We start from the raw sequence: 12,205 nt of genomic DNA on the forward strand, positions 1-12,205 counted from the left end.
CATAAGGGGGGATATGATCTCCATGTATAATACATAAGGGGGGATATGACCCCCATGTATAATACATAAGGGGGGATATGATCTCCATGTACAATACATAAGGGGGGCATATGATCTCCATGTATAATACATAAGGGGGATATGATCTCCATTTACAATACATAAGGGGGGGATATGATCTCCATGTATAATACATAAGGGGGGATAAGATCTCCATGTATAATACATAAGGGGGTATATGATCTCCATGTATAATACATAAGGGGGGATATGATATCCATATATAATACATATGGGGGATATGATCTCCATGTATAATACATAAGGGGGGATATGATCTCCATGTATAATACATAAGGGGGGGGGGGATATGATCTCTATGTATAATACATAAGGGGGGGATATGATCTCCATGTATAATACATAAGGGGGGGATATGATCTCCATGTATAATACATAAGGGGGGATATGATCTCCATGTATAATATATAAGGGGGGATATGATCTCCATGTATAATACATAAGGGGGGATATGATATCCATGTATAATACATAAGGGGGATATGATCTCCATGTATAATACATAAGGGGGGGATATGATCTCCATGTATAATACATAAGGGGGGGATATGATCTCCATGTATAATACATAAGGGGGGATATGATCTCCATGTATAATACATAAGGGGGATATGATCTCCATGTATAATACATAAGGGGGATATGATCTCCATGTATAATACATAAGGGGGGGATATGATCTCCATGTATAATACATAAGGGGGGAATATGATCTCCATGTATAATACATAAGGGGGGATATGATCTCCATGTATAATACATAAGGGGGGATATGATCTCCATGTATAATACATAAGGGGGGATATGATCTCCATGTATAATACATAAGGGGGGATATGATCTCCATGTATAATACATAAGGGGGATATGATCTCCATGTATAATACATAAGGGGGGATATGATCTCCATGTATAATTCATAAGGGGGGATATGATCTCCATGTATAATACATAAGGGGGATATGATCTCCATGTATAATACATAAGGGGGGGATATGATCTCCATGTATAATACATAAGGGGGGATATGATCTCCATGTATAATACATAAGGGGGATATGATCTCCATGTATAATACATAAGGGGGGGATATGATCTCCATGTATAATACATAAGGGGTGGATATGATCTCCATGTATAATACATAAGGGGTGGATATGATCTCCATGTATAATACATAAGGGGGGATATGATCTCCATGTATAATACATAAGGGGGGATATGATCTCCATGTATAATACATAAGGGGGGATATGATCTCCATGTATAATACATAAGGGGGGGATATGATCTCCATGTATAATACATAAGGGGTGGGGATATGATCTCCATGTATAATACAAAAGGGGGATATGATCTCCATGTATAATACATAAGGGGGGATATGATCTCCATGTATAATACATAAGGGGGGGATATGATCTCCATGTATAATACATAAGGGGGATATGATCTCCATGTATAATACATAAGGGGGGGGGATATGATCTCCATGTATAATACATAAGGGGGATATGATCTCCATGTATAATACATAAGGGGGGGTATGATCTCCATGTATTATACATAAGGGGGGATATGATCTCCATGTATAATACATAAGGGGGGATATGATCTCCATGTATAATACATAAGGGGGGATATGATCTCCATGTATAATACATAAGGGGGGATATGATCTCCATGTATAATACATAAGGGGGGGTATGATCTCCATGTATAATACATAAGGGGGGATATGATCTCCATGTATAATACATAAGGGGGATATGATCTCCATGTATAATACATAAGGGGGGATATGATCTCCATGTATAATACATAAGGGGGGATATGATCTCCATGTATAATACATAAGGGGGGATATGATCTCCATGTATAATACATAAGGGGGATATGATCTCCATGTATAATACATAAGGGGGGATATGATCTCCATGTATAATACATAAGGGGGGATATGATCTCCATGTATAATTCATAAAGGGGGATATGATCTCCATGTATAATACATAAGGGGGGATATGATCTCCATGTACAATACATAAGGGGGGATATGATCTCCATGTATAATACATAAGGGGGATATGATCTCCATGTACAATACATAAGGGGGGCATATGATCTCCTTGTATAATACATAAGGGGGGATATGATCTCCATGTATAATACATAAGGGGGGGGGATATGATCTCCATGTATAATACATAAGGGGGATATGATCTCCATGTATAATACATAAGGGGGGATATGATCTCCATGTATAATACATAAGGGGGATATGATCTCCATGTATAATACATAAGGGGGATAAGATCTCCATGTATAATACATAAGGGGGGGGATATGATCTCCATGTATAATACATAAGGGGGGGTATGATCTCCATGTATAATACATAAGGGGGGATATGATCTCCATGTATAATACATAGGGGGGGATATGATCTCCATGTATAATACATAAGGGGGGGATATGATCTCCATGTATAATACATAAGGGGGGATATGATCTCCATGTATAATACATAAGGGGGATATGATCTCCATGTATAATACATAAGGCGGGATATGATCTCCATGTATGATACATAAGGGGGGATATGATCTCCATGTATAATACATAAGGGGGGGATATGATCTCCATGTATAATACATAAGGGGGGATATGATCTCCATGTATAATACATAAGGGGGGATATGATCTCCATGTATAATACATAAGGGGGGGATATGATCTCCATGTATAATACATAAGGGGGGGGATATGATCTCCATGTATAATACATAAGGGGGGGATATGATCTACATGTATAATACATAAGGGGGGATATGATCTCCATGTATAATACATAAGGGGGGATATGATCTCCATGTATAATACATAAGGGGGGATATGATCTCCATGTATAATACATAAGGGGGATATGATCTCCATGTATAATACATAAGGGGGATATGATCTCCATGTATAATACATAAGGGGGGGATATGATCTCCATGTATAATACATAAGGGGGGATATGATCTCCATGTATAATACATAAGGGGGGGATATGATCTCCATGTATAATACATAAGGGGGGATATGATCTCCATATATAATACATAAGGGGGGGATATGATCTCCATGTATAATACATAAGGGGGGGATATGATCTCCATGTATAATACATAAGGGGGGATATGATCTCCATGTATAATACATAAGGGGGGATATGATCTCCATGTATAATACATAAGGGGGATATGATCACCATGTATAATACATAAGGGGGGGATATGATCTCCATGTATAATACATAAGGGGGATATGATCTCCATGTATAATACATAAGGGGGGATATGATCACCATGTATAATACATAAGGGGGGGATATGATCTCCATGTATAACACATAAGGGGGGATATGATCTCCATGTATAATACATAAGGGGGGGGATATGATCTCCATGTATAATACATAAGGGGGGGATATGATCTCCATGTATAATACATAAGGGGGATATGATCACCATGTATAATACATAAGGGGGATATGAGGGGAAGGGGGGGATGGGTGGAGAGGAGCGGGGATGGGAGGAGGAGGGGGAAAAATTGCAGAGGAGGGGGGGAAGGGTGGAGAGGAGGGGGGATGGGAGGAGGAGGGGGGGAAGGTGGAGAGGAGGGGGGATGGGGAGAGGAGGGGGGGAAGGGTGAAGAGGAGGGGGGGATGGGTGGAGAGGAGGGGGGATGGGAGGAGGAGGGGGGAAGGTGGAGAGGAGGGGGGATGGGAGGAGGAGGGGGGAAGGGTGGAGAGGAGGGGGGATGGGGAGAGGAGGGGGGGAAGGGTGAAGAGGAGGGGGGGATGGGTGGAGAGGAGGGGGGATGGGGGGAAGAGAGAGAAAGGGTGGAGAGGAGGGGGGATGGGGGGAGGAGGGGGGGATGGGGAGAGGGTGGAGAGGAGGGGGGATGGATGGAGAGGGGAAGGGTGGAGAAGAGGGGGGGAGGAGGGGTGGAGATGGGGGGAGGAGGGGGGAAGGTGGGGGGGGGCATGGGTGGAGAGGAGGGGGGGAAGGGTGGAGAGGAGGGGGATGGGGGGGAGAAGGGGGGATGGGTAGAGAGGAGGGGGGATGGGTGGAGAGGAAGGGGGATGGGGGGAGGAGGGGGGAAGGGTGGAGAAGAGGGGGGATGGGGGGATAGGGGGAGAGGAGGGGGGATGGTGGAGGAGGGGGGGGGAGGGTGGAGAGGAGGGAGGATGTGTGGAGAAGAGGGGGGGAGGGGTGGAGAGGAGGGGGGATGGGGGAGGAGGGGGGAAGGGTGGAGAGGGGGGATGGGGGGAGGTAGGGGGATGGGGGGAGAGGAGGAGGGATGGGTGGAGATGGAGGGGGGGAGAGGAGGGGGGATGGGGGAAGGAGGGGGGAAGAGTGGAGAGGAGGGGGGATGGGGGGAGGAGGGGGGAAGGGTGGAGAAGAGGGGGGATGGGGGGAGGAGGGGTGAAGAGTGGAGAGGAGGGGGGATGGGGGGAGGAGGGGGGAAGGGTGGAGAAGAGGGGGGATGGGGGGGAGGAGGGAGGAAGGGTGGAGAAGAGGGGGGATGGGGGGGAGAGGAGGGGGGAAGAGTGGAGAGGAGGGGGGATGGGGGGAGGAGGGGGGAAGGGTGGAGAGGAGGGGGGATGGGTAGAGAGGAGGGGAGGAGGAGGGGGGAAGGGTGGAAAGGAGGGGGGTGGATGGAGAGGAGGGGGGAAGGGGGGAGAGGAGAGGGTGATGGGTGGAGAGGAGGGGGGATGGGTGGAGAGGAGGGGGGATGGGTAGAGAGGAGGGGGGATGGGGGGAGGAGGGGGGAAGAGTGGAGAGGAGGCGGGATGGGGGGGAGAGGAGGGGGTGATGGGTGGAGAGGAGGGGGGATGGGTGGAGAGGTGGGGGGATGGGTAGAGAGGAGGGGAGGAGGAGGGGGGAAGGGTGGAGAAGAGGGGGGATGGGGGTAGAGGAGGGGGGATGGGTGGAGAGGAGGGGGGATGGGGGGAGAGGAGGGGGTGATGGGTGGAGAGGAGGGGAGATGGGTAGAGAGGAGGGGAGGAGGAGGGGGGAAGGGTGGAAAGGAGGGGGGTGGATGGGAGAGGGGAGAGGATGGGTGGAGATGGAGGGGGGATGGGGGAAGGAGGGGGGAAGAGTGGAGAGGAGGGGGGAAGAGTGGAGAGGAGGGGGGATGGGGGGGGGTGGATGGAGGAGGAGGGGGGAAGGGTGGAGAAGAGGGGGGGATGGGGGGAGGAGCGGGAAAGGGTGGAGATGAGGGGGGGGTGGGGGGATGGATGGAGAGGAGAGGGATGGGTGGAGATGGAGGGGGGAGAGGAGGGGGGATGGGTAGAGAGGAGGGGGGATGGGGGAGAAGAGGGGGGATGGGGGGGGGAGGAGGGGGTGATGGGTGGAGATGAGGGGGGATGGGTGGAGAGGAGGGGGGATGGGTGGAGATGGAGGGGGGAGAGGGAGGGGGGATGGGGCGAGGAGGAGGGGGGGAGGGGAGGGATCCGACTATTTTTATTCTCCAACTTCAGCCTACTTTTAGAGGGAGGGTCTGGTCGGATAGTGGGGGTGCCGTAAGGCAATAGGCGGGGCCTGTTGTAAAGTGGGCGGGGCACACATCTGGATTGGTCGCTTCACTCTCCCGCTCCGGGGGGCGGAGTCTCATTTAGAGGCGGGGACGAGGTACTTAGGAAGGGCGGGGCCTGCGCTGTGAGGAGAGGATGGGGCCCCGGAGTCCCGGTGTGAGGTGAGGACCCGGGAAGGGAATATTAATGAGGTGATAGTAGGGGGGCCCTTATGGAGATAGGAAAACCATTGGGGAAGGGTAATATATGGGGGTCACTATGGGGGAGGGGTAATATATGGGGGTCACTAGGGGGGAGGGGTAAACTGAAGAGGGAGTTGCGGTCCCTGTGTCAGGGATGGGTGGGAGGTCCCTGTGTCAGTGGTGGGCGGTCTCTGTGTCAGTGGTGGCGGTGTCAGTGGTGGGCGGTCCCTGTGTCAGTGGTGGGCGGTCCCTGTGTCAGTGGTGGGCGGTCCCTGTGTCAGTGGTGGGCGGTCCCTGTGTCAGTGGTGGGCGGTCCCTGTGTCAGTGGTGGGCGGTCCCTGTGTCAGTGGTGGGAGGTCCCTGTGTCAGTGGTGGGCGGTCTCTGTGTCAGGGATTGGTGGGAGGTCCCTGTGTCAGTGGTGGGAGGTCCCTGTGTCAGTGGTGGGCGGTCTCTGTGTCAGGGATTGGTGGGAGGTCCCTGTGTCAGGGATTGGTGGGCGGTTTCTGTGTCAGGGATTGGTGGGCGGTCCCTGTGTTAGTGGTGGGCGGTCCCTGTGTCAGGGATTGGTGGGAGGTCCCTGTGTCAGTGGTGGGCGGTCCCTGTGTCAGGGATGGGTGGGAGGTCCCTGTGTCAGTGGTGGGCGGTCCCTGTGTCAGTGGTGGGCGGTCCCTGTGTCAGGGATGGGTGGGTGTATGGCGGGGTCGGTGTGATGAGAATCGGTGGTTCTTCCTCCCAGGATGAAGCCGCGTTCTCTGGATATGGAGGATCTGGTGAGGAGCCTCCCGGGAGGTCGGAGATCACATGACATGCAGGTATTTCCCCTCCACACATGGAGGTCACAAGGTCTTGTTGGGGTCCACAGAGGATGGCTGGCAAAATATTAATCACAGAGCAGAGGGGTGGAGTCTCAGTGCAGGGAGGTGGGGTCACAAGGCAGAGAGGTGAGGGCAGTGAGGTGGAGTCACAGAACAGAGGGGTGGGGGCAGATGGATGGGGTCACAGGGCAGAGGGGTGGGGTCACAGAACAGAGGGGTGAGGTCAGACGGGTGGGGGTAGAGGGATGAGGTCACAGGGCAGAGGGGTGTGGTTACAGGGCAGGGAGGTGGAGTCACAGGGCAGAGAGGTGGAGTCACAGGGCAGAGAGATGAGGGTAGAGAGGTGGGTCAGAGGGCAGAGAGGTGGAGTCACAGAACAAAGGGGTGGGGGCAGAGGGATGAGGTCACAGGGCAGAGGGGTGTGGTCACAGGGCAGAGGGTTGGGGGCACAGGGCAGAGGGGTGTGGTCACAGGGCAGAAGGGTTGGGGGCAGAGGGATGAGGTCACAGGGCAGAGAGGTGGAGTCACAGAACAGAGGGATGAGGTCACAGGGCAGAGAGGTGGAGTCACAGAACAGAGGGATGAGGTCACAGGGCGGATAGGTGGAGTCACAGAACAGAGGGGTGGGGGCAGAGGGATGAGGTCACAGGGCAGAGGGGTGGGGGCACAGGGATGAGGTCACAGCAGAGGGGTGTGGTCACAGGGCAGAAGGGTTGGGGGCAGAGGGATGAGGTCACAGGGCAGAGAGGTGGAGTCATAGGGCAGAGATGACAGGTCATAGGGCAGAAAGGTGGGGTCACATATGGAGCAGAGGTTATGACGTTTGGCATCCTCTGGATTCAGAGTCTTCCTCTTCATAGCCCCCTTGGCTCCCTCTCCTCCAGTCACAGAAGACGTTGTGGCCAGGTTCCCCCTCCCCTAATATATAATGTCCTCAGAGGCTCCTCTACCCTTTCCCTTGCAGATTCCACTTCCGGTGGCCTTGGAAGGCTGCCCCCAGTCTCGGTCTCCATCTCTGATTCAGAGGTCAGGTCACTTCAGTCTCCCTCGGAGATTTGGGTCTTCTCAGACACACTGGAGACTGTTCCAGCCCTCAGCATTGAGGTTTCTACTCCTCAGCATCTGGAGGATCAGCCTTCTGGCATCAGTCTCAGGTCCTTCAGAGGTCCTACAGCTTCAGAGACATTTGAAGCATTCCTCTATAGGGACTGAAGGCACCCTGAAGGGTCTTGGGCCCCATCAGTGTTGGAACGGTTCCCCTTTGGACAGGTTTCTACACCCAGGAAAAGCACTAGGCCATTAGTGGGTGTTCTTCCCTCTAAGGATTATAGTAGCTAGCAGCTAGAGTTCCTCCTTAATATCCATTCATTGCTGCCCTTCATCCTGTGCCGGCTGTAACCGTGATCTGTCAGACCGAGGTGGGAATGGGTTGAGTCCCTCAAAGGAGATCTCTCCAATGTGGAGGCCTTCCATGGAGTAGAGGTCTGGAGGCCTTCCATGGAGCAGAGGTCTGGAGGCCTTCCATGGAGAAGAGGTCTGGAGGCCTTCCATGGAGCAGAGGTCTGGAGGCCTTCCATGGAGCAGAGGTCTGGAGGCCTTCCATGGAGAAGAGGTCTGGAGGCCTTCCATGGAGCAGATGTCTGGAGGCCTTCCATGGAGCAGATGTCTGGAGGCCTTCCATGGAGCAGATGTCTGGAGGCCTTCCATGGAGCAGAGGTCTGGAGGCCTTCCATGGAGCAGATGTCTGGAGGCCTTCCATGGAGCAGACGTCTGGAGGCCTTCCATGGAGCAGATGTCTGGAGGCCTTCCATGGAGCAGACGTCTGGAGGCCTACACTTCAGTTGTGATGGCGGAAAGCCTCTACGCTGGTGTCCGGTACAGTACTGTTGTCCATAGAGATGGGCGGAGCTCTATGGAATTCTTCCTGGAAGTGTCCTAGTCTTAGAGGGACGACGTCTCCTTGGACCCCACCTCGATGTCATCATGGAGGATATCACTGGAGGTCAGAGCGTTCTCCAGCCTTAGAGTAAGGAGCGTAAGGAAAGGTCGGCTGGGTGCCATCCTTCACCTGAGGTAGGTACACTCCGACCCGCTAAGTCAGGCTCCCCAGCATCGCTGGGAACAGGAAACCGGCCACGCCTACAGAGAAGTCCTTCCACGAAGGTGCACTCCCACTTCTCTAAGTTCAGGGATGGTTACTATTCCTAGTGGTTCCTGTGGTGGTTGCCTATCAAGCATCTGGGTGCAGAGAGGACCGACCCCTTTAAATTTACAAGCTAATCATCATTCTCCGGACCACCAGTGGTACCTGATACCCATTAGTGCCATCATCCATCTCCGGACCACCAGTGGTACCCGATACCCATTAGTCTCATCATCAAACTCCGGCCCACCAGTGGTACCTGATACCCATTAGTGCCATCATCCATCTCCGGACCACCAGTGGTACCCGATACCCATTAGTCTCATCATCCATCTCCGGACCACCAGTGGTACCTGATACCCATTAGTCTCATCATCCCTCTCCGGACCACCAGTGGTACCTGATACCCATTAGTGCCATCATCCCTCTCCGGACCACCAGTGGTACCTGATACCCATTAGTGCCATCATCCCTCTCTGGACCACCAGTGGTACCTGATACCCATTAGTCTCATCATCCATCTCCGGACCACCAGTGGTACCTGATACCCATTAGTCTCATCATCCCTCTCCGGACCACCAGTGGTACCTGATACCCATTAGTGCCATCATCCCTCTCCGGACCACCAGTGGTACCTGATACCCATTAGTGTCATCATCTCTCTCCGGACCACCAGTGGTACCTGATACCCATTAGTGCCATCATTCCTCTCTGGACCATCAGTGGTACCTGATACCCATTAGTGCCATCATCCTTCTCCAGACCACCAGTGGTACCTGATACCCATTAGTGCCATCATCCTTCTCCAGACCACCAGTGGTACTTGGTACCCATTAGTCTCATCATCCCTCTCCAGACCACCAGTGGTACCTGATACCCATTAGTCTCATCATCCCTGTCCGGACCACCAGTGGTACCTGATACCCATTAGTGCCATCATCCTTCTCCTGACCACCGGTGGTACCTGATACCCATTAGCCTCATCATCCCTCTCTGGACCACCAGTGGTACCTGATACCCATTAGTGCCATCATCCTTCTCCTGACCACCAGTGGTACCTGATACCCATTAGAGTCATCATCCCTCTCTGCACCACCAGTGGTACTTGATACCCATTAGCCTCATCATCCCTCAGCGGACCACCAGTGGTACCTGATACCCATTAGTGTAATCATCCCTCTCCAGGCCACCAGTGGTACCTGATACCCATTAGTGCCATCATCCCTCTCAAGACCACCGGTGGTACCTGGTACCCATTAGCCTCATCATCCCTCTCCGGACCACCAGTGGTACTTGATACTTATTAGTCTCATCATCCCTGTCCGGACCACCAGTGGTACTTGATACCCATAAGTCTCATCATCCCTCTCCGGGACCACCGGTGGTACTTGATACTTATTAGTCTCATCATCCTTCAGTGGACCACCAGTGGTACATGATACCCATTAGCCTCATCTTCCCTGCCTGTGGGGGAGGGGACATTAGAGTGTAAGCTGCTCTGCTACAGAGACTGATGTTGGGCAGTAGGTGGTAGTCCATAGAAGGTAAGTTGTGGGAGGGGTGTGTCTGTGGGAGGGGTGTGTCTGGGAGGAGTGTGTTTGGTAGGGGTGTGTTTATGGGAGGGGTGTGTCTGTAGGAGGAGTGTGTCTAAGGGAGGGGTGTGTCTATGGGAGGGGTGTGTCTGTAGGAGGAGTGTGTCTGGGTGGGGTGTGTCTATGGGAGGGGTGTATCTGTAGGAGGAGTGTGTCTATGGGAGGGGTGTGTCTGTAGGAGGAGTGTGTGTCTGGGAGGAGTGTGTCTGTGGGAGGGGTGTGTCTGGGAGAGGTGTGTCTGTAGGAGTGTGTGTCTGGGAGGGGTGTGTCTGTGGGAGGGGTGTGTCTGTAGGAGGGAGTGTGTGTGGGAGGGGTGTGTCTGGGAGGAGTGTGTCTGTGGGAGGGGTGTGTCTGGGAGGAGTGTGTGGGAGGGGTGTGTCTGTAGGAGGAGTGTATGTCTGGGAGGGGTGTGTCTGTGGGAGGGGTGTGTCTGTGGGAGGGGTGTGTCTGGGAGGAGTGTGTGGGAGGGGTGTGTCTGTAGGAGGAGTGTATGTCTGGGAGGGGTGTGTCTGTAGGAGGAGTGTGTGTCTGTGGGAGGGGTGTGTCTTGGAGGAGTGTGTCTGGGAGGGGTGTGTGTCTGGGAGGGGTGTGTATCTGGGAGGGGTGTGTCTGGGAGGAGTGTGTCTGTGGGAGGGGTGTGTCTGTGGGAGGGGTGTGTCTGTAGGAGGAGTGTGTGTCTTGGAGGAGTGTGTCTGTGGGAGGGGTGTGTCTGGGAGGAGTGTGTCTGTGGGAGGGGTGTGTCTGTGGGAGGGGTGTGTCTGTAGGAGGAGTGTGTGTCTGGGAGGAGTGTGTCTGTGGGAGGAGTGTGTCTGTGGGAGGGGTGTGTCTGTGGGAGGAGTGTGTCTGTGGGAGGAGTGTATCTGGGAGGGGTGTGTCTGTGGGAGGGGTGTGTCTGGGAGGAGTGTGTCTGTGGGAGGGGTGTGTCTGGGAGGAGTGTGTCTGTGGGAGGGGTGTGTCTGTAGGAGGAGTGTGTGTCTGGGAGGAGTGTATCTGGGAGGAGTGTGTCTGTAGGAGGAGTGTGTCTGTGGGAGGGGTGTGTCTGGGAGGAGTGTGTCTGTGGGAGGGGTGTGTCTGGGAGGAGTGTGTCTGTGGGAGGGGTGTGTCTGTAGGAGGAGTGTGTGTCTGGGAGGAGTGTATCTGGGAGGAGTGTGTCTGTAGGAGGAGTGTGTCTGTGGGAGGGGTGTGTCTGGGAGGAGTGTATCTGGGAGGAGTGTGTCTGTAGGAGGAGTGTGTGTCTGGGAGGAGTGTGTCTGTGGGAGGAGTGTATCTGGGAGGGGTGTGTCTGTTGGAGGGGTGTGTCTGTGGGAGGGGTGTGTCTGTGGGAGGGGTAGCATATACAATATATATAGAGTGTATACCTCGGCTGACCCTCGATATGTGGTTCCCTCGCAGGCCGGGCTCCGTCATGTCATCTCCTACATCGAGTTCCTACAGAAGCGGATCCGGGACACACAGAACACGTTGGTGCCATATAGCAGCCAGCTGGGTAAGAATGGGGCTTACAGGGGGAGGGGCATCAGAGAAGGTGGGGCCAGTGGAGGGCTGGCTGTTGGGGGTCCATTAGTAGGTACTGGGCCACCAATGAGCAGCCAAGGTGGAGGGACCCCGTGAGCTGTGAACTGAGGTCCTGCCCCTGGTATAGTGCCCGGGGTGTCCCCCTTCTTCTGCCCACCCCTAGGCCCCGCCCTGTGTGCCACAATGGGGCTGACGTTCCTGGAATGGGATTATGGGACACAGTGCAGCCATGGCAGGTGAGCAGGTCAGTCATGTGACCACTCCAGTGAGGTCAGGTGACAGCGGCTAC

At 53.5% G+C, this 12,205-nt stretch overlaps 1 long non-coding RNA gene across 1 annotated transcript; it reads left to right on the forward strand.

Annotated features, from left to right (window-relative positions):
* Window positions 1–5,745: 5,745 nt before the first annotated feature.
* On the forward strand, window positions 5,746–11,889 carry LOC149427193 (uncharacterized). The gene is made up of 3 exons (XR_016311398.1): window positions 5,746–5,829; window positions 6,588–6,663; window positions 11,794–11,889. It is a non-coding gene; the product is annotated as an uncharacterized LOC149427193 (long non-coding RNA).
* Window positions 11,890–12,205: the final 316 nt, after the last annotated feature.

Source organism: Staurois parvus, unplaced genomic scaffold, assembly GCF_062004578.1.
Source record: "Staurois parvus isolate SC_StPar_1 unplaced genomic scaffold, SC_StPar_1.0 ptg003954l, whole genome shotgun sequence".
In the NCBI taxonomy this organism is placed as follows: domain Eukaryota; kingdom Metazoa; phylum Chordata; class Amphibia; order Anura; family Ranidae; genus Staurois; species Staurois parvus.